Here is a 15,045-nt window from a genome sequence, read left to right as displayed (position 1 = left end):
GTTCGAAATACCATTTACCATGAAAGATCTTAATCATGGAATGAACTCAATGAAAAACGGGAAAGCAGCGGGAGTCGACGATATATGCGTGGAACAGATCAAACAGCTCGGACCTAGTGCCAAGCAATGGATCCTGCAGCTCTTTAACCATTGCTTAAAAACGTGTAAGATCCCAAAGATGTGGAGGAAATCAAAGGTAGTGGCGCTACTAAAACCTGGGAAAGACGCAGGTCGACCGAAGAACTACCGCCCAATAGCACTCCTGTGCCACCTGTACAAACTGTACGAACGAATAATCCTAAACCGCATAGAAAATATCGCAGACTAAAAGCTCATTCCTCAACAGGCTGGATTCAGACCCGGGAAATCATGCACCAGTCAAATCCTAGCACTCACAGAACACATAGAGGAAGGGTTTGAAAACAAACAAATAACAGGTGTAGCATTGGTGGACTTAAGTTCTGCATACGACACCGTCAACCACAGCAAGCTCTAGGAAAAACTGTACTGTACATTTAAGGATCATCAGTTCACAAAAATCATTGAATCTCTGCTGCAAAACAGACAGTTCTGTGTAATGCTGGACGGAAAAAAAAGCCGATGGCGTCGACAAAAGAACGGTCTCGCCCAGGGCAGTGTGCTGGCCCCCCCTTACTATTTAACCCATACACCAATGATCAACCAACACCGGAACGTACTACCCATTTCTTGTATGCCGATGATCTGGCCATTACAGCGCAAGGAAATAGCTTCGAGGAAGTAGAAGGGAAATTAGAAAGCTCGCTACACGTAATGTCTGAATACTATAAAGAGAACTCCCTCAAACCAAATCCGTCTAAGACACAGGTTAGCGCTTTCCACCTCCGCACAAAACAGGCAAACAGGAAGCTGAACGTCACCTGGAATGGCAACAAACTGGACCATACGGACAAACAAACATACCTTGGTGTCCTGCTGGATAGATCACTGACGTACAGATATCACTGTGAAAAAACCTGCCAGAAAGTTGCTGCAGGAACAATATTTTAAGAAAACTGACGAATAGTAAATGGGGAGCTAGTCCGACTGTATTACGAACAACTGCTCAAGCACTTTACTTCTCCACGGAAGAATATGCATGCCCTGTATGGTCTCGATCCACACATGCCAAAAAAGTCACTACAGTCCTTAATGAAACATGCAGGCTAACAACAGGATGCATGAAACCCACTCCACTTGGGAAAATATACAAAGCAGCTGGATTCTCATCTCCTGAATCCCGAAGAATTGCGCACGAACATACAGAAAAATTTAAACAGATTTTTGACGAGCGCCACCCGCTGCATGGCTCTTCATGTGGACTTAGCAGACTTAAATCCCGCAAGAGATTTCTCACTAGTGAATTGAACGAGCCTCCGAAGGACTACCCTGCCTCACGAGAAATACCCAGCGGCAGTACATCAAGCGGGAAGATTTGGAGAACACTGAACCGCATCAGAACAGGCGTAGCACCAGTTAAAGCAAACCTAGTCAAATGGGGCTTAAAGGACGAAGGAGACAACAAATGCGACTGTGGTGGAGTTCAGGATATGGAAAACCTTCTACAGTGTTCCATCTGCCCCACAAGGTATACCCTTGACGAACTATGGCTTGAGAAGAGAGAAACATTGGACTTGGCCCGACATTGGGCTGAAAGGCTTTGAAACAAATCTCCGGACACCAAAAAGTAAAGTAAAGTAAGTAACGGTCCAATGCAACTCCCTTTGGGTATGGCCGAAATTACATTTACATTTGACGGTTTCGCCTCGTCAAGACCGTGTTACGCTGTATCTGTTAGGAAGTCCTGAACCGAGTACACTGTAAGTTCATACTTTGTTACCTAGACGACGGCGCGGGATTGTACCGATTGCCTTCCGTAAGTGAAAGAACGCGGTATCGACTGGGGGCAGCAGAGGACGGCTCCACGTGGCCGCCTGTTGTGGAATCCATACTGATTCACGCCGAGGAGGTGAACCGCAAGAAAAAGTGTCGTGTTATTCTGCGCCAGACTGGCGTCAGTGATACGGGCATACAATTTTCTCTTCTGTTTGATGTCACTCATAGGCATGCCCCAGTTTCATCAATTTGGACGCTTTATTCCTGCGGACACACATGATAAACTGGTGTTGGAAAGGCACAGTTGTTTTGCATAATCTGTAGCGGATCGAACAGGCGTCAGATGAGATGCAGTTTCGTTACCTTTCTGTGAAATTGCGGTTCCAATGATAAATATGAACGAAAAATCATAACTGCACGGGGTATTACCAGGTAGAAAAATGGAAGCGGAGCGACTCGGTGTTAAGGGACAGCCAAGAGAATAACACCGTTAATCGGCTACAGATAAGTGTGAGGTACGTTATGAAAGGCCTCTGCTTTTGTTTGCAAGAGCAAGATGTAATAGTGTGTTGATACTTGCGGAGAGGAGATGTAAACTCAAGGGATTGAGAAATGACCTGTAACGAACCTTGACCCGAACGGTAACATCGATGTTTCCACTGAATTTTGTATTTTATTTACTTCCGCTGTCGTCAGGCACTTCGTTACCCAAATAGCAACACTGGTCTACCACTTTTAGCGTTTTATTTCGTAAAGTAGTTCGTCACGTATCAGCTACACTCCGTTACCTTGTTCTTACTTTTTATGATAATCTTCAACTTGAAAGACACTGTCCGTGCCATTTAACTCTTTTTCCAAGTCCTTTACTGTCTCTGTCAGAAACAATATATTTTATTTCTTCTCCCAGAACTTCAGTTCCTTTACTGACTTCTCCTTACTTTTTTTCACTGCTTCCTTTGCGTAGTGATTGAATGAAGTTGGGGTATAGGCTACGGAGCTGCCTCACTCCCTTCTCCTTTACCGTTTCACGTCTTTCAGATCTTAGAACTGTAGCTTGGTTTCTGTTCGTCTTTTAGTTAAAGTTTCGTTACCCTGTATTTCACCAATTACATAAAATAAGTAGCCATATTGGCTCAGGCGTTTACGATAACGTTCTACTTTAAATTTTGCAGGGAGGTATGCAACGTCAGGCGGAAATGATACAAAGTTCAATAAAACTAGAAAGTTTAACAAATAAAACTTTTTCGATGGAAACCAGTGTTGTGGCCTAAGGTTCAAAATTTAAACAGCAACCAGTCGCAAATGTGGTTTAAAAAAGTTTACTTTAATCAAAGCACGACTGGTTTCGGATTTCTTAAAACTCCATCTACATATGGTTGTTACAGGTTTCTCTGATTTCTTGCTGGGGCCTCGTTTTTGTATGCTGCAGGGATGTGTAACTCTGTGACGAAATCTCCCTCTGTTTTTGTTCCGAATTTTAAAATTTACACACTTTTGGATGTGCACTATGTGAGTCGTGTTCAGTTCACTGGAAAACGCTACAACCACACCATTATATGTTTAACGGCAGTACACACGATAAACATTTACAAAGCTTGGCCCAGCTTCGCACGAGTAGTGCGTGCTTTCTATGTGTCTCTGTTTGACCGAGGGAACATTCAATGAAAGTTTGCAAAACATGAACGATTGACTCGCGTTAACAAGAGAAAAAGTAAATGGACTTCAGCGTGTTTCAATGTGAAACTTGATATTTATCTTACCTGGAGAAGATGAATCCCCGGGAATCTTCAAATGAATGATGTTGCTAGAAACAGGTTTGTATTAAAGTTTGTTACTTACAGTAAGTAGGTACGTTACTGGAAGAAATGGGCGTGTTAGAAGCAATTTTGGGTGAGTTTATGGAAGGTAGGAAGGCAGACGGAGATTAGAATTTAAAGGGGTTGATGTCAAGAAATGGCTGGAGGACCGACGCCTGGTCTCGTCACGGTCGGCTTTGATGCACCGCCGGCCTGGGGGGGGGGGGGGGGACGAGGTGTGTCGGCGCCGCGTGACGCACGCCGGCCGAGCCGGGATTTAGTGGCGCCGCCCGCCGCCCGCCGCGCCGCCCACGCCGGCGGTTGTCGCCCCGCAGAGGGCAGGCGGGCACGGCTGGGCGCGGCCCACGCGTGGGCGGCGAGCTACCGGCGCGCGCGCGACCGCGACCGCGCCGCCGGATCACGGCTGACCCCAGGTCAAGGCCGGGCGCGGCCGCCGCCGCTGCAGGAGCGACGCGGCTGCCGAGCGGCAGCAGTTCAGAAGCGACGCGACGTGCGGACACGATGCGGGTGCTGTAACGGGGTGTGCGCGATCGCAGCGGCAGTTGCCGGCTGTGTCTGCCTCGTAAATGTCTTTACCAAGTGGGCGGACGTTAAATTCCTGAGCTAGCTCTATGAAAACTCACTTTTCTCCCATGGCCCACATGACAGTCATGTTCTTCTCTCTGTAGTGTACGTAAAGAAAAACTTCAGTATTCCTGAACATGTTATGAGGAAAATAGGGATGTACCGTGTCCAGTCAATAAGGACATCGGCTTATAAAGGTTGCATTACAAATAGCGCAATAAAATTTTACAATGGTTTTTCACATAACACACAAATTACTTCATCATTGCCACTTTGTATCAAAATCCTAAGATCATTGTTACTCGATCATCGTTCCTACATGCAAAATCCTAAGGCCATTCTTAGTTTATCACCGTTCTTACTCAGCAGCAGAATTTTTACTACAAAACATAAAACAAGAAAATGCAAAATATCTTACTACAAGTAGTGAAAGCTGACCTGTAGATTAAGCCAATGGAACAAACTCACTTCACAGGAAGAGCGCACTTACCTTTACATAACATCGAACATAAACCCGAAGACTCGTAAGAAAAAATTTAGAATGCAAAAAAAAGTTCAAATGTGTGTGATATCTTATGGGACTTAACTGCTAAGGTCACCAGTCCCTAAGCTTACACACTATTTAACCTAAATTATCCTAAGGACAAACACACATACCCACGCCCGAGGGAGGACTCGAACCTCTGCCGGGACCAGCCGCACAAACCATGACTGCAGCGCCCCAGACGGCTCGGCTAATCCCGCGCAGCTTTTGAATGCATTGAGACGTGAACCAGCAACAGATCAGCCGATATCTTGCAATTCGACAGCTCCGCTCATTGTGCTCTTCCGACCGTGGCTTATGTGACTATACTTTGCTTCTTTCTGTCTCCTGAAAGCTTTAATCGTAGATTTGTTATTAAATGAAAGCTTGAAAGGTCTCTGTTGATTCCATTCATGTTTATTTCTTAAATCTGTTGTCATTTACGGCATAAATTCCACTTCTGAATTTACTGTGATGTTTCTGACTGTATCTGGGAGGAGACTGAGCAGTGGAACGCGTTACTTTTACACATAAACAAGAACGATCTGTCACATTACTACACTTTAAAACACATTTTATATATAATTCATGTCACACAGTCTCATACGGAACCTACATCCGCTTTCTTTTATATACTGTATATGATAAGATACTTTCATCCCCCTTCCCTTCTGTGTGAAAGATGAATGAGCAAATGTATTTCTAGTTGCATGCTTGTTGGTAGCAGGCAAGCCTGTCTGCTAGAGAACAGTAGGACCAACGTCGGAACAGGTAGCTACGCTTTCTAAAAGCAAAGAGGTTTCTATTCTTAGTATGGTCCTGTCCGTCCTTTGTCATGTTGGTATAGGAAGCTGCCTCTCTGGTCACTTCCGTTTGTATTTGTGAGCCACTTTCAGGAAGGGACCAGGTCAGTCTGTCCGTGGCGAGCGTCTGAAGTGGTAAGATCTCCGGCTAAGCGCGTGTCTGCTAAGTCCGTAGGGCAATGGATTTCTTAAATTCAGCCTAACTGAAAATTTAATCGCCTTTATTTCAGGTTTAGATCTAAAATATCTAATGTTATCTTAAATTTCAACACGGTGTAATTCGAGTGTGAAGTTCAGAATATCTTCCGGTAGTTGATTTGTCACTTCCTTGTGAGTAAAGTGGAACCACATGTTGATCAGTAACTCTAACTAAGATCATCAATCTTAAATGCGAATGTGCGTGAGATTATAACGTCTCGTCTTGACAATATTTTTCAGTATAACAACTTTTCTTTATGTTCAACCCACGTGGGGTGTACTTTGTGAGACCAGTACCACGTGCTTATACAATTGTTTGACTCATCAGGTTAATAGTAAGACGATAGTAACCAGTTCGAGGTTTTTCCTTTGTAAATTGCGTTTCGATGTAATTTATTTTAATTATCAAAATTATTGTGTTGTTACACTCTTTGTGTAAACCAAGTTGACCACGTGAAGCATGTGGTGTAAGCATCAAAGTAGCCCTCAGCTATTCTTTTCGGGAAGATTTCACAGAGAGTTAGTATGAATTTAGTATACCAGTGTGTGGTAATTTCATGACGGACAGGATTGCGCTACGAACGTAACTTCTTTGGGTGAAAATTGAATCGGTTGGTTCTGGTTAATTTCCTCTTGCATATGTTTCAACACTCTTCGTGTGTTATTTTATGAATGCAGTGTTGTATGCAGTCTCCCAATCTTGGCTCCATATTTGATGTGTTCCGTAAGATTACAAACTCACATTTTCACAATCCTAAATAAGGCACCAGTTTAGTTATGAATCAAGTTTGATATGCTGAAATTTTAATGGAACAATGATCAATGTTAAAATAAATGTCCAAATATAAACTGATTTATTTCTTTTTATTTAAATTGTCTTTATATATATATATATATATATATATATATATATATATATATTCACCGGTTATCGTAAGATTAGTACTAAAAGATTATAATTAATGTTAGTCTGGTTCGGAATTTGGTAAGCTGGACTGGATACCTGGTGAAACAGTTGCTCAGTAATGCAAGGCTAACCTTCCCCAGATAGCTCACAGCTTCTAACCCGCTTTTATTGTCTTGAATATCAGCACCGCTTTCAGAACGCCTTAATTTATCAACATTATAAGCTTCAATCGAAGATATGCTGTTAACTGACACTTAATTGCAACATACTGTACCAAGAACAAATTGCGTTTCTTAAGCCTAGTTTACACGACGACACTAGGTTGCAGGCAACTGAGCAACCGGCCACTGCGCAACTCGTCGGTGAAACTAAACACTTTAGGCGTGTTTCCACTTTGCCGACATTAGTTGCATGAGTTTTGAGGTAGTGTGTGTTCGTAGAGTGTAGACAAACTGAAATATGAAGTGGGGAATGCAGAATAATGTTTGCTTTTTGGATATCTACGCTTTGCATAGGCGTGTGTGGAATTTGAGTGATGCTGATTACAAAAATAAGCAAAATATTGCTGCTTCTGATACGGTCACGTGCCATCAGAACATAGATAGTTTGACAATATCTGAGCTGCAGGGCAAAATTTATTGGATTAGGAGCACATATACAACTGAATTAAGAAAAATACAAGCTAATGTAATTATATCTGTAGAAATGCTCTTGTCTACAAGGCTAAAATCCCATCGTTCAAGTTGGCCGACTTTTTTTTTTTTTTTTAAGGAATATCGTTGACAGGAGAGAAGGCTGCACGATTCAAGAAGGTCCATTCTTTATTTAATATTCATCTATTTAAAACGTCGCAGCAGTGCTCCACATTGTACATTCACATATGTTTGAATTTTGAAATACTGCCACTGTGCAGATCTATCTTCAAGAGAGTATTTTGCAAACCATTCTCTTCTTAATGCGGCCTGGTTCGAATAATTACTGCTATTAATGTTAATAATTATTACTGTTAATAATTATTGGTGTTAATTAAAAAGCGTCATCACCAACTAAAACCGCATCTTATAGCATGCCCAGTGTTCTCGATTGTAATGCATGCAGTGTAATATGTAAGTTCAGTTGTGGCGACAGTGCTTCATGCATTACAATATTTTTATTCCTTATCGCATAATTAACTATTTAGAAGAGTGGCGCAACCCACGACCAATATGACGGTTTATTACAACAAATCATAAATTAACAACGGCTTTTCGAGAAGTCCTAAATTTGCTGAAGTTTGGATACGGTATATGTAAATATGGGCTTCAATTGAAAGCCAATAAGGCGTCCCGCTACTCTGTACTGAAGAGAGATGGCGTGTGGGTGACGTAGATTACGTTCTTCCACCTCACTGGTCAACGTCTAAACGCTCGTTCAGGATCTCTCCCGAGTTAGATATTGCTCTGCACGTTCGGAAAGACTCCCCAACGTGCTTCTTGCACGCTTTGACGGCAGAATCTGGGCACGCTCAACTTTCGAATGCACGGTCCGTGTGCTGACGGCTTGAGGAAAGCGTAGTTTGAATTTACAACTGTGCACTGCTTATCACGCTGTAAAGCGTAGGACTTTGTACCACATACACCGTGTGATCAAAAGAATTCTGATTGCAGTTAGTGGAGATTAGTACTGTCACGTCGAAAGCACTGACAAGTACAAATGCGAAGCCACGTCCGTCAGCGAAGTGCAACACTCGACATTGAAAGCACGTCTCTTACCGATACCAACGGAATTGGTCTGCCAGACGGAGAGTACAGCTATCAGTGCAAACGCTGAAAATCCCAAAATATTCAAACAACACGTACATAAGAGCGATCAAGAAACTGTGAATACTACACAACAAGTAATGACTGGTGGTCGGCTCAGCATGCCACTACACTGGCGGCCCGCTGTTTGAGCAGCCGACTGCACCACGCTGCCTCTGCCTCTGCATCCTGCCGATGGTCCGGCGGATCCTCGCCTTCCAGTCGTCTTGTTGCTTCCGTCTGGAACATTTGGAGAGGAATTTTTAAAACAAATTTCCCAAGCGGACATTTAAGGTGAGTTGCATTCTAATACAAGTCTGTACCGCAGCCATCATTATTACGCTTTTGAATCAGAGAATTATTGTTTATCCTAGTGCAACTCACCTCTAAAACAACATAACATATTTCGACGAAAGCATGCGTGCCGTCTTATGATGGCTTGTATCAGAACGATAGCGGTAACGGCACCTTTTCAAGATGGTAAACGGAGACAAATTTGTGGCTCGTTGCCGCTGTACGCCGTCAACAATTTGTACGTTATAATTATACTAGAAGCACCGTCCTGACAATGTCTACTTCAAAGTAGCGTATATTCATCCAACATTTGACAATGACAGCACTTAGCGACTTCAAACTTTAAACATAATTTCACACTTTACCTAACTTTTCTTCTCTTGTCACCACGCAATCAAAGGAAAACAGTTTATCGCTTAATAAATCTTCCTCATTCATGTGACAGAACTTCCGCATCAAGCATAACTTTTCAGTTTATATTTTCTTTACAATTAACTCCGTTTGCTACTGAATTTGCACACTATATACATGTAAGTTCGGTTTCCAACGAATTTGATGTGGGGGTTTCGGGTTAGTAGTGTTCCACTAAACATACCTCCAGGATCATTATTGATGGAACGCTCAGGAGTTTTCAGCGCAGTACATAGTATTCCACAACACCGAGAAGTAGCAAAATGATGCCTTATAGAACCAAGCATCAGGTTACTCGACGCGATTGTTGTAGTGTTTATGTATAAATTCCTGCACGAATGCAAAACGGCGTCACAGCATTCAGTCTTATATAACGCTTCGCTAAATATTCTTTGGTATAGCCGCAAACACTACCTTCGCGTATCTACGGATGTGTCACCGGAAGGGAAGACTTGTTTCGCCTGACCTTCTGCAGCAGAACATGCTCCTCCCCGAGGTGAAAGTCTGCTGTAAAAGTCGCTTATATAAGGAGTGCACAGTTTTTGCTGCTCTGTCGGCTTAGCTGAAAAAAATCAGGGCAGGTTAATTGACCCAGAAACAGAACGAAATAAACGCAGAGCGCAGTAACACTAACGCTAGGTGCGAAGTTCTGTGAACTGACAATTAAACGTCTGTTCCCGAGTCTCTTAGTCTTCCGTTCTACCCACGAACAACTGACAGAACTCACTACGATTTGTGTTCTTCTAGATGAAGTGACCTAAACTGCTTCACACACCATAACAGCAAAGTATCGTAAGGTTTTCAGTACAAGCAAACCTTTTACTATCCAAACACGATCCATAATTAACTCGCACAGAAACTAATCTAATCTTGTTTCCTTTCGTGTGCCACTACATAAGCGTTATTGAAACATAATCTTGTTTGTGTATACGTCGTGAATAAAAGTATGGTTCAATCGTCTATGGAGAAGAAACGACGCTAAATGTTGTTAGGCCCCTCTGCCCTTACCATATAGCGCGTTCTGAGTTACGCTGAATGACCCCTGATAACGCACCCATGATAAGTTACAAATTTTACGAGATCATATACTAGAGGACAAATGTAAGGATTTAGAAGCATATTTCAGTAGGGGACAAATAGATACCGACTACAGGGGAATTAAAGAGACCTTTGGAGGGAAGATAAGCAACTGTATGAATATCAAGACCTCAGACGGAAAACCAGTCTTAATCTAAGATGGGAACGCTGAAGGATGTATTGAATATATAGAGGGTCTACATAAGGGAAATGAACTAAAGGTAATATTATAGAAATGGAAGAGAAGATGAGGTGCGGGCTATGACACTGCTAGAAGAAAATTGACAGATCACTGAAGGACGTGAGACGAAACAAGGTCCAAGGGGGAGACAACATTCCGTTAGAACTACTGATTGCTTAGGAGAGCCAGACGTGACAAAACTCTTCCCTCTGGTGTGCAACATGTGTGACACGCGCAAAATTCCCTCATACTTAAAGAAGAATGTAATAATTCCAATTCCAAAGAAAGCAGGAGCTGGAAGGGATGAATAACATCACGTTACAGAAACTACAATTCTATGGTATAAATGGAACAGCATATGAGTGTTTTAAGTCATATCTACAGAACAAGATAGAAAAAGTTTCTTTATATAATTTAAGTGATTTAAGGAAGTTTCCCATTTGATATAACTGGGGTGAAATTACATTAGGTGTCCCACAGGGTTCGATCATAGGTCCCCGTTTGTTCTTAATATATGTGAATGATATAGCTTCTTATCTGAAACAAGAAGCTAAACTGACACTGTTTGCTGATGACACAATCCTCATTATTAATCTAGTAAAAGAAACTTCAACAGAAAACGATACAGATGTCTTTGGAAAAGTTATTATTTGGTTTTCTGCGAATGGGCTTGCTCTGAACTTTTAAAAAAAACACAGTACATTCAATTTTCTACTGCAAAGAGTACAGTTCCTTCAATAAAAATAACACATCAACAGAAGTCAGTAGCCAGGTTACAGCATACTGAGTTTTTAGATGTAAATATAGATGAGAATCTCAATTGGAAAACTCATATTCTGGATCTCCGAAAGTGTCTAGGTTCAGCAACTTTTGCAGTCAGAGTAATTCGCAATTTTGAGGATGTAGAAATTAGCAAGGTAACATAATTTGCATACTTTCACTTAATGATATATGGAATAATATTTTGGGGTAACTCAACACTTAAGCAAACAGTATTCACTGCTCAAAAGAAACATAGTCGCACATCTTGTAGGCATCCGTTTAAAAAGGTTATGAATTCTTACAACAGCCTCACAGGACATGTACTCAGTAATGAAAGTTGTTCTCATCAACATTGACCAGTTTGAACTCTACAGTCACATTCATGATTGTACACTACTGGCCATTAAAACTGCTACACCAAGAAGAAATGCAGATGATAAATGGGTATTCATTGGACAAACATATTATACTAGAACTGACATGTGATTACATCTTCACGCAATTTGGGTGCATAGATCCTGAGAAATCAGTACCCAGAACAACCACCTCGGACGTAGTAACGGCCTTGATACGCCTGGGCATTGAGTCAGAGCTTGGATGGCGTGTGCAGGTACAGCTGCCCATGCAGCTTCAACACGATACCACAGTTCATCAAGAGTAGTGACTGGCGTATTGTAACGAGCCAGTTGCTCGGCCACCATTGACCAGACGTTTTCAGTTGGTGAGAGATCTGGAGAATGTGCTGGCCAGGGCAGCAGTCGAACATTTTCTGTATCCAGAAAGGCCCGTACAGGACCTGCAACATGCGGTCGTGCATTATCCTGTTGAAATGTAGGGTTTCGCAGGGACCGAATGAAGGGTAGAGCCACGGGTCGTAACACATCTGAAATGTAACGTCCACTGTTCAAAGTGCCGTCAATGCGAACAAGAGGTGACAGAGATGTGTAACCAATGGCACCCCATACCATCACGCCGGGTGATACGCCAGTATTGCGATGACGAATACACGTTTCCAATGTGCGTTCACCACGATGTCGCCAAACACGGGTGCGAGATTATGATGCTTGCCATTCGTGCACCTAGGTTCGTCGTTTAGTACACCATCGCAGGCGCTCCTCTCTGCGATGCAGCGTCAAGGGTAACCGCAGCCATGGTTTCCGAGCTGATAGTCCATGCTGCTGCAAACATCGCCGAACTGCTTGTGCAGATGGTTATTGTCTTACAACCCCCCCTCCCCCCAATCTGTTGACTCAGGGATCCAGGGATCGAGACGTGGCTGCACGATCCGTTACAGCCATGCGGATAAGATGCCTGTCATCTCGACTGCTACTGATACGAGGCCGTTGGGATCCAGCACGGCGTTCCGTATTACCCTCCTGAACCCACCGATTCCATATTCTGCTAACAGTCATTGGATCTCGACAAACACGAGCAGCAATGTCGCGATACGATAAACCGCAATCGCGATCGGCTACAATCCGACCTTTATCAAAGTCGGAAACGTGAAGGTACGCATTTCTCCTCCTTACACGAGGCATCACAACGACGTTTCACCAAGCAACGCCGGTCAGCTGGTGTTTGTGTATGAGAAATCGGTTGGAAACTTTCCTCATGTCAACACTTTGTAGGTGTCGCCACCGGTGCCAACTTTGTGTGAATGCTCTGAAAAGCTAATAATTTGCGTATCACAACATCTTCCTGTCGGTTAAATTTCGCGTCAGTAGCGCGTCATCTTCGTGGTGTAGCAATTTTAATGGCCAGTAGTGTAACACCAGAAGAAAGAAAGAAAGAAAGACTTACACTATCCTCTACTTAACCTATCTGTGGCACACAAAGGTGTAAAATATGCTCCTGTAAAACTTTTCGATAAATTACCAGATTAAATAAAATGTCTGACAGACAGAAGTAATAGTTTCAAAAACAAATTGAACTCATATCTCCACGACAACTTCTTCTATACCATACATGAATTTTGAATAGGAATAAATAAATCTGTAATTAAAATATACTCATTTTGTGCCATTCAAGGGAATGGGGTCGGTAATAAAAATTTTAAGCTAAAAAAAAAACAAAAAAACAAACAAAAACACCTTCATTCATATGTGCATTTCTTATGCACTTGACACGTTCCACATCATAACGGATTCCGTGAGATTGATCACTGGAACACGAAAACACGTAACTAACCAACCAACTAACTACTGAACTACCAGTTCAATAAGTCATGGTTGCAAAATACTAACACGAATTCTTCACAGAGGAAAGGAAAAACTGATAAAAGCCGACCTTGGGGAAGGTCAGTTAGATTCCGGAAAAACGTAGGAACATGCAAGGCAATACTGACTCTATGACGTCTCATAGAAGATAGTTCAAGGAAAGGCAAACCTATGTTTATAGCATGTGTAGACTTTGAGAAAGCTTTTGACTATGTTGACTGGAATACTTTCTTTCAAATTCTAAGCGTGGCAGGGGTAAAATACAGTGAGAGAAAGGCTATTTACAATTTGTACAGAAACCAGATGGCATTTATGAGTCGAGGGGCGTGAAAGGGAAGCAGTGGTTGGGAAGGGAGTGACACAGGGTTGTAGCCTGTCTCCGATGTTATTCAGTGTGTATATTGAGCAAGCAGTAAAGTAAACAAAAGTAAAATTCGTAGTAAGAATTAAAATCCAGGGAGAAGAAATAAAAACTTTGAGGTTTACCGATGACATTGTAATTCTATCAGAGACAGCAAAGGACCTGGAAGAGCAGTTGAACGGAATGGACAGTGTCTTGAAAGGAGGGTATAAGATGAACAACAACAAAAGCAAAACAAGAATAATGGAAAATAGACCAAAGTCAGGTGATGCTGTGAGTGAATTAGATTAGAAAAAGATATACATAAAGTAGTAGATCAGTTTTGCTATCTGAGCAGCAAAATAACTGTTGATGGCCGTAGTAGCAAGGATATAGAATGTACACTAGCAATGGCAAGAAAAGTGTTTCTGAAAAAGAGACATTTGTTAATATCGAATAGAGATATGCAGTGTAACCATGTATGGAAGTGAAACATGGACGATAAACAATTTAGACAAGAAGAGAATAGAAGCTTTTGAAATGGCGTTCTACAGAAGAATTTTGAAGATCGTATAGGTACATCACGTAACTAATTAGGAGGTACTGAATAGAATTGGGGATAAGAGGAATTTGTGACACAACTTGACTAGAAGAAGGGATCGGTTGGTAGGACATGTTCTGAGGCATCAAGGCATCACCAGTTTAGTATTAAAGGGAAGCATGGAGGGTAAAATTCGTAGTGGAAGGCCGAGAGATGAACACAGTAAGCAGATTCAGAAGGATGTAGGTTGCAGTTGTAATTCGTAGATGAGTCGTGCACAGTATAGAGTAGCATGGGGAGCTGCATCAAACCAGTGTTCGGACTGAAGAAGAAGAAGAAGAAGAAGAAGAAGACAACAACATACTGTCCATACAAGTTGGTTGTTAATTCATAAATTATAAAATATGAAAACTGTCTACAACTGAATGTTTCGAAAAATTGCAGAAATAGTGTGCCACATTGTAAACCGTAACTCTTTTGACTCAATAACATTGCAGACTACTACGCTGCGTCTGTCTAAACTGGCTTTTAGCTACAATCGTGTTCGAGAAGTTCTTGTAGGTATGATAACGGCTTTCTAGCAGAACATAGCTTTATGTTTCTTTTGATCTAAGTCACAGTTGCGACATCGTGAGAAGACATTTATTTATTTATTTATTTATTTATTTATTCTTCAGATTATACATTCACAAAAAAAACATGTATTCGTTTCCAGTCAGTACTGAATGCTGCATAACGTTTGTTTTCTGGCGGATCTGCTCGTATTCTTGTGATGTGGG

The sequence above is a fragment of the Schistocerca cancellata genome, chromosome 9, assembly GCF_023864275.1.
Source record: "Schistocerca cancellata isolate TAMUIC-IGC-003103 chromosome 9, iqSchCanc2.1, whole genome shotgun sequence".
Taxonomy (NCBI): Eukaryota; Metazoa; Arthropoda; class Insecta; order Orthoptera; family Acrididae; genus Schistocerca; species Schistocerca cancellata.
This window is presented reverse-complemented; position numbering follows the sequence as displayed.